At 49.1% G+C, this 14,730-nt stretch overlaps 3 long non-coding RNA genes across 4 annotated transcripts in view; all 3 read left to right on the plus strand.

The window, feature by feature from the left end:
* Positions 1 to 14,730, plus strand: part of LOC146423447 (uncharacterized) — a 169,903-nt gene that overhangs the window by 140,882 nt on the left and 14,291 nt on the right. The gene's annotated exons all lie outside the window — the stretch shown is intronic.
* On the plus strand, positions 5,006 to 5,909 carry LOC146423455 (uncharacterized). 2 transcript variants are annotated; one of them, XR_014847544.1, is made up of 3 exons: positions 5,006 to 5,145; positions 5,256 to 5,380; positions 5,770 to 5,909. It is a non-coding gene; the product is annotated as an uncharacterized LOC146423455 (long non-coding RNA). The 2 variants fall into 2 exon arrangements; XR_014847543.1 differs by having other exon boundaries at positions 5,006 to 5,141; positions 5,253 to 5,380.
* On the plus strand, positions 12,701 to 14,064 carry LOC146423456 (uncharacterized). Its single transcript, XR_014847542.1, has 2 exons — positions 12,701 to 12,787; positions 13,376 to 14,064. It is a non-coding gene; the product is annotated as an uncharacterized LOC146423456 (long non-coding RNA).

Raw genomic sequence — 14,730 nt, forward strand, 5'->3', positions numbered from 1 at the left:
TTCGCCACGCGTGACCGATCTCTCGTACGCCCTCGTACCGCATCCACGAACTATCACGCCGCCTCTTTATCGCACGCTGCTAAACTACGGCATATCCTCCTGACACATACCAAAAACTTACTCGACGTCCTCTACCCGCTAAACACCCCCCGAACAACTCCACGTATCCAACCAAAACCCTCGCGATCCGCCTACATGCTACTTACTTTCTACAGACCGCGTAGCCGTCCCAATCTACACCGCAAACGCTATCGATCCGCTTTCACGCCCCTTACTTTCCACAAACGCCACAGAAAACCGACTCTCCAACACGGGCGCTCTAATTCCATGTTCCCACCGTTTACTACATGCACGGCGCGAGGACGTGCGTCGCTCCGCCACCGATGCTCTAAATACGCACCAATACCGCTTCCTTTCTACAGATCCCATCACCGACCAAGTCTCTGACACAAGCACACTACATTCACCTCCATGCCACTTACTTCATACAGCTCCCACAGAACCCCAAATCTCCACCACTGCCGCACTACGACCACCTCCACACCACTTACTTCACACAGATCCCACACAAAAACACATCTCCAACACAGATGATCTAACTCCATCTCCAAGCCACTTACTTTGCATAGATACCGAGAAAGCCAGCTCTCCAACACGACTCCTCTAAGTCCACTGCCAAACCACTTACTTTATACACAGTGCAGGCCAACCCGGGACGCCAACGCAGGCACTCTAAGTCCACCTCCACGCAACTTACTTTCTACACAACCCGAGAAAAACCAGGTCTCCAACGCAGGCGCTCTAAGTCCACCTCCAGGCCCCTTACTTTATATAGATCCTGCAAAAAAAACCGTCTCCACCACAGACACTATGAATCCTCCTCCAGGACACTTACTTTATACAGATCCCAGGAAAAAACAGCTCTCCAACACGAACGCTCAAAGTCCACCTCCACGCCACTTACTTTATACACAGCACAGGGCCATCCACACCTCCAGCACAGATGCTCTATGTCCACCTCCAGGCCACTTAGTTTCTCCAAATCCCAGAAAAAAACAGGTCCCCAACATGGGCGCTCTAAGTCCACCTCCACACCACTTACCTTCTACAGATCCCAGAAAAAAAGAGATCTCCAACACGGCCACTCTAACTCCACCTCCAGGCCACCTGCCTTGTACAGATCCCAGGAAAAACCAGCTCTCCAACACGGGCACTCTAAGTCCATCTCCAGGTAACTTACTTTGTACAGAGCGCAGGGCCATCCAGGCCTCCAGCACAGACGCTCAAAGTCCACCTCCAGGCCACTTAGCTTGTACAGATCCCAGGAAAAACCAGGTCTCCAACACGGGCACTCTAAGTCCACCTCCACGCCACTTACTTTCTACAGAGCGCACGGCTCTCCGGGTCTCCAACACGGGCGCTCTAAATCCATCTCCAGGCCACTTACTTTGTACAGATCGTGGGGCAATCAGGGTCTCCAAAACGGGTGCTCAAACTCCACCTATAGGCCACTTACTTTGTACAGATGCCAGGGCCATCAGGGTGCCTCATACAAGTGCTCTAAGCCAGCCTGCAGGCCACTTACTTTGTACAGATCCTGGGGCAATCCAGGTCTCCTACACGGGCGCTCTACGTCCACCTGCAGGCCACTTACTTTGTACAGATCCTGGGGCAATCGGGGTCTCCAAGACAGGCGCTCTAAGTCCACCTGCAGGCCACTTACTTTGTACAGATTCTGGGACGATAGGGGTCTCCCAGACAGGCACTCTATGTCTTACCTTCAGACCAGCTGTCACAGATCCAGGGGCGATCGGGGTCACCAAGACGGGCGCTCTAAGTCTTACCTTCAGGCCAGCTTTCACACATCCTGGGACAATCGGGTGTCACGGTCCACTCATGAGCAGACGCGTGATGGTTCATACCAGCTACGATCTCAAAGTGCAAAAAGGAAAAGAAAATACAAAATGCAACAAGTCAAGGGAGTTAAATTTCAATCCAAGGGGGAACTTTATTAATTTGGCCTGTAAAGCGGCCTGCGATAGAGAGAGAAAGAGAGAAAATTGGGAAAAGATGGGGAGGAAAGGGAAGGAAAGGGGCTATAGCTACCACCACGGGTCCACAGACGTCCGGCGTCCCTGGAGTCCCGTTCAGTCGGCGTTCCTTGGCCTCTGCAAAGATCAAGGTGATCTTTCGGTGGGGAAGATCTTCGGAGTTCAGCCACTCCAAAGCTGTCTTTTATGCTAGTCCATACACCTGGTCCCTCCTTGCCAGCCGCCTTTGCCCCCCCTTAATTCTTGTGGAGATTTGCCAATCTCCACTTGGCAGGGTCAAGGGAGGAGAGTCCGAGGCATGGTCGGCAGGTTTTTCACAATGGGTGTCAGGGCAACGGGTGCAAAGCCTTCGTCACATACCCACATTGGCAGGCACAAGGCCTTTGTTCTGTATCAACTCAGGCAGGTGCAAAGTCTTCGTTCTGTACCACCTTAGGCAGGTACAAAGCATTCGCTCCGTATCAGCTTTGGGTAGGCACAAAGCATTCGTTCCGTACTACCTTAGGTGGGCACGAAGCATTCGCTCCGCACCAGCCTTAGGCAAGTACACAGCATTCTCTGCATAAGTCCCGCACCTGTAATTTCTGATGAGAAATGTTGAGACAGAACTCAATTCTTGGATCGACCCTTACATCGGGGTCTCCATGACAGGTGGTCTAACTCCACCTGCAGGCCACTTACTTTGTACAGATCCCAGGGTGATCAGGGTGTCCCATACAAGTGCTCTAAGTCAGCCTGTAGGCCACTTACTTTGCACAGATCCTGGGGCGATCACGGTCTCCAAGACGGGCGCTGTAAGTCTTGCCTTCAGGCCAGCTTTCACAGATCCTGGGGCAATCGGGGTCTCCAACACAGGCGCTTTCAGTCCAACTGCAGGCATCTTACTTTGTACAGATCCCATGGTGATCAGGGTGTCCGATACGAGTGCTCTAAGTCAGCCTGCAGGCCGCTTACTTTGTACAGATCCCGGGGCGATCACGGTCTCCAAGACGGGCGCTCTAAGTCTACCCGCAGGCCACTTACGTTATACAGATCTCGGGCCATCGGGGTCCCGAACACGGGCGCTCTAAATCTCACTTTCAGGCCAGCTTTCACAGAATCCGGGGCGATCGCGGTCCGTAATACGGGCGCTCTAAGTCCACCTGCAGGCCACTTACTTTGTACGGATCCTGGGACGATCGGGGTCTCCCAGACAGGTGCTCTAAGTCTCACCTTCAGACCGGCTGTCACAGATCCTGGGGCGATCGGGGTCTCCCCGACGGGCGCTCTAAGTCCATCTGCAGGTCACTTACTTTGTACAGATCCCCACCTTACTTACTAGAAGCCTCACTTTTGGATGCCGTCTTTGATGTGAGGCAGGTACCTCGTGACGTTATGAACCTGCTGAAAAAATTTCAAGCATCACACTCTATACAGTCGGGAATTCCAGTAAGTTGTAAAAAAAAAAATAAAAATAAAAAACTCCTAAACAATGAAATACAAAACAAAAAAGCCACAAAAACCAAAATCAAAAAAAAGCCAAGAAAAACCAAAATCAAACAAAAAGCCCTAAATCCACACCAACACGCACAACCCCCCCTCCAGAAAATAATAAAGAAACCGGGCTCAAAAAAATACCAAAAACCGGCCTAGAAAAATTAGGTTCCAAAACACCAAAAACCCCCCAAACAAAATCTGATTCCAAAATACCAGAATAAGCTAGTTTCAAAATAATAGAAAAACAAATCTCAAACCATCAGAAAAACAGGTTGCAAAGTGTCAGTTTTAAAGTACCAGAACACTAAGTTTCAAAATGCCAAAATAACTAAGTTTCAAAATGCCAAAATAACCCAGTTTCAAAACGCCAGGACACCAAGTTCCAAACTGCCAACGGAATTCTATTTCAGATTTCAAAATAGCGGCGGAGAAGACTGGTTCTTTTCCACAAAAATGAAAGCCTGGCACTGTTGGAAAATGCAGTTTTCCAGCAAAACTCATGCTAACTAAATAAGCCTGAGCAAGGCTTTAACATGGTCAGGCCTCAGTAAGATTCCAACAAGCTGCAGTGGTTTGTTTGCCTGAGAATGTTCTGTGGGAAGAATGTCATGAGAAAGATTAGGAGTCAGAAGTGTTATGAGAAAGGAATAAGGGAGTTAGCAGGAGGATCCCTGAATGTGTGAGAACAGCTGCAGGTGTGTGTGTGTATCTATAATTAGAAATGTCTGTAACAGTATATAAGTCTCTCGTTTGGTGAAATAAAATGGAGCTTACTTTATATCTCATATTGAGAGTGCCGTGAGTTTCCCTCTCGCCGCATCTCGTTATGGCACCCCAGTGTTTTAGGGCAGACAATAGGCTGTGTAGGGGAGGGAACAAGCAGCTGACTCTTCTCCACCTGCCCCCCCCGCCTTTCAAGGAGCAGCAAACGCTTCTACCTGTACCCCGGTACCAGAAGTCTCATACGGTAGCGAGCTTTGCGCATTCTTAACCCCAATGGCCCGCAAAAGTCGGTTGCTTTTCTCGCTTTTATTTATAATGCGTAACACCCTAATTAGAGAGCTCAGTACAACATTCACATCGTTACTAATCTTCCCTACTTAGGTCACATGTGGAATACTACTTAGCAATCAGCAAAGAATAATTCTACAAGTTAGCAACAAATTATTCAACGTACACAGGTATGCTGCCAAAACACAAAGTTTTATTTCTTACCCGATTTACGCCCTTTTGCTTGATGCAGCTGTATAAAAAAATAAAGTATAGTAATTTCCCTGAAGAGTTTTCTTCTCTGTCAAGCCCTTTACTCACCAGAAAGGTAAGTCAGAGGAACCTAAGAGCCACAGCTGCTCTGAGGGCTTTGATACCCAATGGTATTTGCCTTCTCCCTTTTTTCAGGCATGCTGGGAACGAGAGGCGGGCCCAGGCAGGGGTATATTAACCCCAGCCTTTGGCTAAGTGGTTTATTTTTTCTCTGGAGTTCACTGGAGTCAGAGCTGTCTTCTCATTTAAAGGAAGGGGCTTTTTCAGCTCAGGTTTTTTCAAGCAGGTGCTTTTGGCATCTAAAGCAAGAGAGGCTTTGAAGACATGGTGAGGAAGGTAGCACTGAATGCAGTGAGTATTTAAGTTCATTATTTTGGGTTGTGTGTTCAGAGTTGGTAAGATGCTTTTGTGCTTTGTAATTTAACAGAATTTGTATTTTGATGTTGGTTTTCTTTTTCTAAGAAGCATTGGAACTTCCTGAAATTCCTGATTGTGTTAAGTGTGGCGCTTGAAACTTTTTCATCAGATTCATCATGTCAAAAAAGAGACCTGCCTCTTGTCAAAGATGACATCCAAAGCTGAGGCTTCCAGTACGTAAGGTAAGGATCATTACAAGGAGAAGGAGAGTGAGCAGGGCACTAGGTTAGGAATTACAGGGGGGTGGGGTGAGGGGTTGAAGGCAGCACAGTGGGAAATAGTGTCCAATGAGGGGCCCCGTGAGACCTTTCCCCAAGACCAGCAGGTGCATTTATGTGTGCTAAGGCGCACAAATACACCCCCTCCTCACAGTAACGGCACGTAATTCTACCTCTCGGTAACCCAGGTGTCCATCATAATGAAAGCCACAGCCTTCAAGTGGGGATGAAGCTGGAGACTTAAAGGCCTAAGTGCACTTAGGAAATGGCAAGGAGCTGGATTGTGGGGATTTGTCCCACGTGCCGCTAAACTCATGCATTGACTTTGGTTTTCTTTTTCGTAGCCAACTAAGGAGCTCACCAGCCATACCGGGGCCTTCCGAGAGAGCCGAGGCGGACTCCCTTTGCGTCCAGCGTGGATTCCCGTTGCCGGCCGTCTAAAAGATAAGTTGGGGGCCATAACCCAGAGATGGGATGATAGCGGGGTAGCAGGCCAGAAATTCCTGTGAGAGATCTAAAAGTTAGCTCAGGGAAAGAGATGTTCTCTGAGGGACTTCTTAGTAGAGCCATAGGCGGCAGCAGCTTTACTTTGTTTGCAACCGTAAGGATGCACACCACGGAGCAGTTCCAGTTTGTGTCACGTTGTCTGGCGTCTTTTGTCGTCTGCTCTGTCTTTGGGATGTCTCAGATCAATTGTTGGGGTAGAAGATACCATCTCAGGAACTGCTGAGGAGCTGAGGAGTTCCAATACAGCAGAACTCCACTGGTGGAAGCCATCTTAGCCTCCCCCCTGGAGAACACGATGGTTCCTCCCCAAATTATGTAAATCCCCCCAGCTGGAACCTAACCCCTGATCCCATGCCTTCCTCCTCCCATTGGTTGTGGTGTTCCCCCCACCTCCTCTCCCCTGACCCTCCAGCCGCCCCTTTAAATGTAGACGGCTGGGGTGTCTCGCTCTCTTTTAGCCCCAGAACCCTTCAGAATAAACTCTGGAACCTCCGGCTGACTGAGCGCTCTGAATTCTTTGTCTTTGGTAACGCACGAGTTATCCAACTCCGTGGGTGAGTGAGAATATGTGCCTTACACCGGCACGGGTGTGAGAAGGGCTTTTCTGTACAGCACCAGGCAGTGCTGGCTGGAGTGATCTCTCAATAGCCATAGAGACACTTTTGGTAAACGCAGAGGCCTGGTTCCACCCCTCCTCCCCCTCCGCGTTAAGTGGCGCTTGATACAGGGACCTGAAAAATCCCTGAAAGTGTCTCGGAATGCTTTATGCCATAGATGTCACGATCGGAGCAGCTACTTCCCTCGAAAACAGGTCTAAGTTTTATTAGATCTGTTTAAAGAGGCAGCCGAGAAATCTCCGTTTGTCTGGGACAGGAGAAATCGGTAAAAACCAGAGAACTACGCCGAAAGTTTTTTTTTTTTTACACTCTCGGAAGCCTCGAGGTGGTAAGTGAGGCTTTGCTGGGGTGAATCCTTCTTTTGTTTTTCTCCTTATTTTTTTCTTTCGGTGTTGGGAAGAATTTATTTGGGGAATATGGGTGGGAAGTTAACCCGTCCTCAATCAGAGCTTTATACCTCCCTTAAAACTACTCTTAAGTCAGATAATTCCCAGTTCTCTAAGGGGAATTTGAAATGTTTTGTTCGCTGGATTTTTAACATCTTTCCAAATGTTTCTGTAACTGCTGTTCAGTCTCTTAGCTTCTGGGATAAAATCGGACACGAGCTGACTGTTCTCACACAGGCTGGGGATCGAAAGGTTGCTAATTTTCTCCCTTTGTTTGTAGTGATTTATAAGTCTGTTAAGAACGCCAAGACTGAAACAGTTCTGCCTAAAAATTCAGATCTCTCTCGTGCTGCCTCCCCCGTGTCTGTTCCCTCCCCCGCTGTCCCCAAACCCTCGGAACCCCAGGGGGAAGGAGCGCTCTCTCCCCTATCCCCCGCTCCAGCCGGGTCTGGCCACCCCGGCTCGAGCCTGTCCCTCACCCTCTTCCCAGCTCCCCAAAACCTCCCTACCTTGACTCCATGTTTCTCACGAGACGGCACAAACCACGCGTTACCCCCCCCCCCGCGGGTCCATATGGCGCGGCCCACATGGAGATACAAGCTAGCATGCCTGATCCTTATCAGCTTAAAATTCCCGGGCTGGCATCGGCCCCGCCCCTTGCATCATCGGGTATCCCTGCGCCGGGTTCACCCCCCCCGCGGTGTCGGGTGTCGGCCCTGCGTCGGCCCTGTCCCCCGCGGGGAGCTCCCATCCGGGCGCGGGTCCCACCCTCGTTCACCCCCCCCTCCCCTGCAGCACCACTCCTGCAGCCCCGCTCCTCCCCGGTTCCCACGGCAACGGAGCCGGCCAGCGACAGAGGAAGAGCCAGCCCCGCTGGCACCGGCCTCGGGCTGGCTGCTCTTCTTCGGATGAGGAAAGCAGCGATTCTGAAGAGGATCCCTGGCTTGATATACGCAGACAAGCAGCACACGAGGGGCACTGGGAATTAGCCAACAAAATCTCTGTCACTGCTGCTCCAGTCCATTATAATAGAGCTGGAGGAAACCCCCGCTGGGATGCCCTCCCATATGCACAGATAAAAGAGATGTGCAAGGCAGGGAAAGATTTTGGACGTAACTCCCCTTACTTTAAGAACCTACTCAAAGCTACCTTTGCTGCGAATGTACTGGTCCCACATGATATAAAAAATCTTATGGCATGCCTTCTGTCACCTGGAGAATACATGCTGTGGGACAGAACTTGGAGAAAACAATTAAAAGACCTCCTCCAGGTATATCACAGAGATCCCAACAGGGCTCACATAACACTGGATGATCTTTGCGGGGAAGGAAACCTGGTTAAACCCCAGGATCAGGCAAGACAATTGCCTGAACTGATTTTAGAAGATATCAAAAGAGAGGCTGACAGAGCTTTGCTCTCAACCCCCTCGGATTCCACTCCCTCTCTAAATTTCTCCACCATAAAACAAACTATCGATGAGTCCTTTATAAAATTCTTCGATAGACTAAAAGAGTCAGTTGAAAAGCAAGTTGGGAATCCAGAAGCCCAAAAGGAGCTGCTGCGTGCATTAGCTATGGCGAATGCTAATGAGAGTTGTAAAAAAGTCCTCCAGGCACTCCCACTAGACCCACCTCCTACCCTCGATCAGATGATTGAGGCTTGCACCAAATTAGCATCTCCTGAGGCAGCCATAGCCCAAGCAGTTTCAAAAGGGGTAGCAGAAGCACTAGCAGCATCTCAGAAACCTCCACGGAGATGTTATAATTGTGGGAGTTTTGAACACATTGCCAAAGACTGCCCTAAACCAAAGCGTGTTAAGAGAAATACTAACAATAATACTGAAGCTGTGCCCCCAGGCTGTCCCTGCCAGCATCACCACCAGAAGGACCAGGGAAACGAACATTGAAGCGCGGCACGGCCCCGCGCCGGGACACAAATTCTACAGCCGTCTCTCCCTGCCCTGCCACCCCTGCCATGGATGATAACAGCGCATCGCACAGCAGAACGGACAAGAGACTCTGTCTTGTAAGTACTGATACACACCACTTCCGCAATGGAAATCAACAACACATATATGTGGGCTTTGAAAAACCTTTTGACAGGACTGTGGACATTCTAGTAGTCGGGGACACTAAGCATGGTCCACCCGAACTTTTTATTTTACCCGAGGTGCACAAAATAGACCCCAATGGACAAGTACAAATTTCTGTCTCCTGTAACAACACTCCCTGGTTTCTATCAAAGGGTCAGGTAGTAGCACAAGCTATCATACTACCTGAAAACCACCCCACGTGCCACAGAACACCTTCCATATGGTGGGCAGAAGTTGTAGGCGCAGACAAGCCCATGATGCATTGTAAACTACACAATGATAAATCCACTGCTTACCTGACGGGGATGGTAGACACAGGGGCCGATGTAACCATCATTTCTCGAGCAGAATGGCCCCAGGACTGGAAGACCAAACCAGCAGGTGGCAGAATCACAGGCATAGGAGGGTCAGCAACTTCCCAGAGGAGTACAAATAATATCATCATAGAAAGCCCTGAAGGTCACACAGCCACCATCCGCCCGTACGTAATTGACTCTGGTTTTACCCTCTGGGGCAGAGATCTCCTTACCCAGTGGGGGACTCAGCTGGTAATCCCACCTCCATCTCAGGATTTTTAGTTGGGGCCACTGGGGTGCACTCCACCCCGCCCCTAACCTGGAAGACAAGCGACCCCGTGTGGGTGACCCAGTGGCCCCTAAGCACAGAGAAGCTCAGCGCTTTAGAATCCCTAGTAGAAGAATAGCTCGCCAAAGGTCATATTGTACCATCTAATAGCCCTTGGAACTCCCCTGTCTTTGTCATACGGAAACCTGGAAAAGACAAATGGAGGCTCCTCCAAGACCTCAGGAAAATCAATGAAGTCATTGAAGATATGGGACCCCTACAGCCTGGCCTGCCCTCGCCCTCAATGCTTCCTAGGAATTGGAAGCTTGCTGTCATTGACATTAAGGACTGTTTCTTCACAATCCCCCTACACCCAAGTGATGCTCCTCGGTTTGCTTTCTCTGTGCCATCCCTAAACCAGGAAGCCCCCCAGCGCAGATACCACTGGTGTGTGTTACCCCAGGGTATGAAAAATTCTCCAACTATTTGCCAATGGTACGTGGCTCGCGTCCTGTCCCCCATCCGCAAAGAGTTTGCACGTTCTATCATTCTCCACTACATGGATGATGTGTTAATTTGTGCACCAAATGATAAATACCTGAACTTAACTCTAGAAAAAACTATTCAAGCCATTGAGAAAGCAGGGTTTGAGATCCAGCAGGAAAAGATTCAGCGTACCTGCCTGTGGACCTACCTGGGACTCCGCATCAGCGAACGGACCATCGTACCCCAGCAGCTCAACATCAAAGACAACCCAAAGACACTCCGGGACTTGCACCACCTGTGTGGTTCTATAAACTGGATTCGTCCTCTGCTGGGAATTACTACGCAAGACCTTGCTCCGCTGTTTAACCTCCTGAAAGGCTGTGACCACCTGGACTCGCCCCGAGTCATCACAGAGGAGGCCCGGGAATCCATCGCTAAGGTACAGCTTGCCCTGTCTTCTCGCCAAGCCCATCGGACAAGTCCTGAGTTGCCTTTTAATTTCATCGTTCTGGGTGAGTCACCTAGGCTTTATGGACTGATTTTTCAATGGGACACTGCACAAAAAGACCCACTTCTTATAATAGAGTGGATTTTCTTACCACATCAGCCGCTCAAAACCATAACAACACGACAGGAACTAGTAGCTCAACTAATTATGAGAGCCAGAGCACGCCTCCGTACCCTTGCAGGGTGTGATTTCACCTGCATCTATCCGTCATTGGAAAGTGAATCCTTAGCAAACATACTCCAAACAAATGAACACCTTCAAGTTGCTCTGGATAGTTATCCAGGCAAGATTTCAAATCATCATCCAAAACACAAATTATTCAATTCGGCTTTTCATTTGGCCCCAAAAGAACTCCAAAGTCGAACCCCTCTCAAGGCTCTAACTGTTTTTACAGATGGCTCCGGGAAATCCCATAAGTCAGTCGTGACTTGGAAACATCCCGAAACGCAAGTGTGGGAGCACGATATCCAAATAATCGAAGGCTCACCGCAAATTGCGGAACTTGCGGCTGCTGTTAGAGCTTTTGAGATGTTCGAAGAACCTATTAATCTGGTAACAGATTCAGCTTATGTAGCTGGGGTAGTCGCCAGAGCAGAACATGCCTGGCTAAAAGAAGTGTCAAATCCTAAATTGTATAAACTGCTCTCAAAAATTGTTTTACTGCTGTCCCACAGAAAGCAGCCGTTCCATGTGATGCATGCAAGGTCACACACCGATCTCCCTGGACCAGTTGCTGAAGGGAATTGGAGGGCAGACGCTCTAGCTATGCCGGTGAAAGCTCCTAACATTCCAGACACCTTTGCTCAGGCAAAGCTGAGCCACCAATTTTACCATCAGAATGTACCAGCACTCATGAGAATGTTTAAATTACCCCGAAACCAGGCAAGGGCAATTGTAGCAACCTGTCCTAGCTGTCAGAGCTACCAAGTGCCATCATTAGGGTCTGGAGTTAACTGCCGGGGTCTAGGCAGCTGTGAAGTCTGGCAAACAGATGTAACCCATGTCCCCCAGTTTGGCAGATTGAAATATGTACACGTTTCTGTAGACACATTTTCTGGAGCTGTTTTTGCATCTGCCCATGCAGGAGAAAAGGCAAGAGATGTTATATAGCACTTTCTCCTTGCTTTTGCTACCCTGGGCGTTCCTGCTGAGATAAAAACTGACAACGGTCCAGCATACATCTCTAACAAACTTCAAGAGTTTTTTAGCTCATGGGGCATCAAACACATTACAGGCATCCCCCACTCCCCCACAGGACAATCCATAGTTGAGAGGACCCACCAGACAATTAAGAGGGTCCTAGACCAACAGCGGGGAGGGTCAGAACTCAATTCTCCCATTATGAGACTCTGCAAAGCCCTTTTTACAATAAATTTCTTAAACAATTCGTTTGAAGAGCCTGACCCCCCTGTGTTCCGGCATTTTACCAATTCGACCCAAGCCAAATTGAAAGAACAACCACCAGTGTTAATCAAAGATCCAGAAAGCCATCAGATATCAGGCCCTTTTTCACTAATTGTATGGGGGAGGGGATATGCTTGTGTTTCCACACCTTCAGGACCCAAGTGGATACCAGGAAAATATGTAAAGCCCTACCTCAGACCGTCAGTGACAGCTCCTGAGCAGGCGAAAGATGACACACCAGACATTGACAAAGAAACTCCAGACAAAGAAACCAGTGCCGCTTGGAGAAGACGTCGGCGCAAGATTCCAGCCACGTGAACAGCTATTTGTGCCGCCTTCAAGCAGTTCCCCAAACCCACAAATCCCTTATCTGTTACCCTCATGTGTTTCCCTAACCCACAACCTTATTACCTGTGTCTTATGGAAAAAAAGGGGGGATGAGGGGGAAAAAAGAAAGAAGTAACAGAAAACCATCTTTTAATGATTTTTGCTTGAAATCCCACAGAAAAAAGGACTACCTATACCTCTCTTACCACCATGCCTGTAATTGCCTACCTCTGCATTCTCCTGACCTCCTGCATCCTGTTACCACCAGAGGTTGTCACATGGATTGTCCCTCAGCCAAAGACCAATATGTGGGTTACATTGGCAAAAGCACTCCAGCAAGACCATATGTGCCTGTCGATGGGCAGCGTCAGTGACTCACTTTCATCATGCGTGGTGGGGATCCCTCTCCACAAAGATGAACTGCCTTTTGCAAACGAGGTGCTCCCCCAGAAAGAAGCTTGGGAGAAATGGGTAAGCACGCTGGCAACAGCACCAGAGGAACCCCACGAATTACTATTATTGGGGTCCTCCCAGGCTACCCTTTGCCTCAAGTTTGTCTTCAGCCCGAAAGGAGGGATGGCATTATCCTGGTCAGAACACCAGAAATTAAGGCATAGTAGAAAAGCAACACCCCAGGGAAAGGTTTACTCTGTCAGTAATTGGTGTCAGGATAAAAAGGTCATCCCAACAGAGTCATCTGTACACCCCAAAATGCTGCCCAAAGGTATGTTCCTGATTTGTGGGAATCAGGCGTGGTCTGGAATCCCATCCCAGCTCCAAGGGGGACCGTGCTCTCTTGGCAGGCTTTCTGTACTAGCACCCAACAAAACCCAAATTCTGCATTGGAAAAACCATACTCGATTGGCCCGCCAAAAAAGAAATATACAACAATTAGATCCTAATTGTGATAGCGAAATTATCAATTGGTCATTGTCTAAAAGGATTGCTGCATCGTTTTTCCTGCCTGGAGTAGCAGCAGCAAAAGCCTTAGGAGAACTTAGCCACCTTGAGTGCTGGCTCGGAAAGCATGCTAACCTAACCTTGAGTGCCCTCTCTCAGCTTCTTGAAGATGAAGAAACCACCAGGCATGCAACACTGCAAAACAGAGCAGCCATCGATTTTCTTTTATTGGCCCATGGACATGGCTGTGAAGAATTCGAGGGACTGTGTTGCTTTAACCTGTCATCTCATAGCCAGAGCATCCACGCGACGATACAGAAAATAAAGGATCAAATCAAAGAACTGAAGACAGAAAAAGAAACAGACTGGATTGGCGATCTTTTCGGACAGTGAGGACTTCAGGGATGGCTAGCATCCTTAGTCAAAACTGGACTGTGGGTGATCCTAATAATTTTCCTTGTTCTAAGCTTGTTCGGTTGCCTCAAGAAGTGTTTAACTAAGCAAGTAGGGGAGGCCTTTCCTTTAAATAAGGAAGGGGGAGTTGTTGGGGTAGAAGATACCATCTCAGGAACTGCTGAGGAGCTGAGGAGTTCCAATACAGCAGAACTCCACTGGTGGAAGCCATCTTAGCCTCCCCCCTGGAGAACACGATGGTTCCTCCCCAAATTATGTAAATCCCCCCAGCTGTAACCTAACCCCTGATCCCATGCCTTCCTCCTCCCACTGGTTGTGGTGTTCCCCCCGCCTCCTCTCCCCTGACCCTCCAGCCGCCCCTTTAAATGTAGACGGCTGGGGTGTCTCGTTCTCTTTTAGCCCCGGAACCCTTCAGAATAAACTCTGGAACCTCCGGCTGACTGAGCGCTCTGAATTCTTTGTCTTTGGTAACGCACGAGTTATCCAACTCCGTGGGTGAGTGAGAATATGTGCCTTACACCGGCACGGGTGTGAGAAGGGCTTTTCTGTGCAGCACCAGGCAGTGCTGGCTGGAGTGATCTCTCAATAGCCATAGAGACACTTTCGGTAAACGCAGAGGCCTGGTTCCACCCCTCCTCCCCCTCCACGTTAATCAATTGTCTCTGTCTGTTGTGCTTTATTGCGAGCGTCGGTTGGCATCTCCGGGTTCTCAAATATTTGCGCTTCTCAGTCCGATGCCAGCGTGATTTGTTCTTATTCGTGTCTCAGCCATCTCTTGGAACCGCATATTGGAAGTGTGGAGTCAGATGTGTTTTGAGGCCTTGTTCCCGGCTGTATTGCCATCCATCCTTTCCAGGTGTGAGTTGTAACGTCTTAGAGCTTGTAAGGATGCGTGGAGCGTTCTGAACGTAGCATTATCTCACAGCCATCTTGATCATTGTGACTGACCGTTCTTGTAACAGATTGCTGATGTTCCACTTAGCTCATGCATTGATGTTTGGCGTTCTTTTTTGTAGCAGACTAAGAGAGAGAACTGCCTGGTGACAGCAGGAACTTCCGAGATGTCAAGGAGGTTTTCTTTGTCACCAGACACGGATTCA

Source organism: Lichenostomus cassidix, unplaced genomic scaffold (genome assembly GCF_008360975.1).
Source record: "Lichenostomus cassidix isolate B80296 unplaced genomic scaffold, HeHo_3.0 HiC_scaffold_742, whole genome shotgun sequence".
Classification (NCBI taxonomy): Eukaryota; Metazoa; Chordata; class Aves; order Passeriformes; family Meliphagidae; genus Lichenostomus; species Lichenostomus cassidix.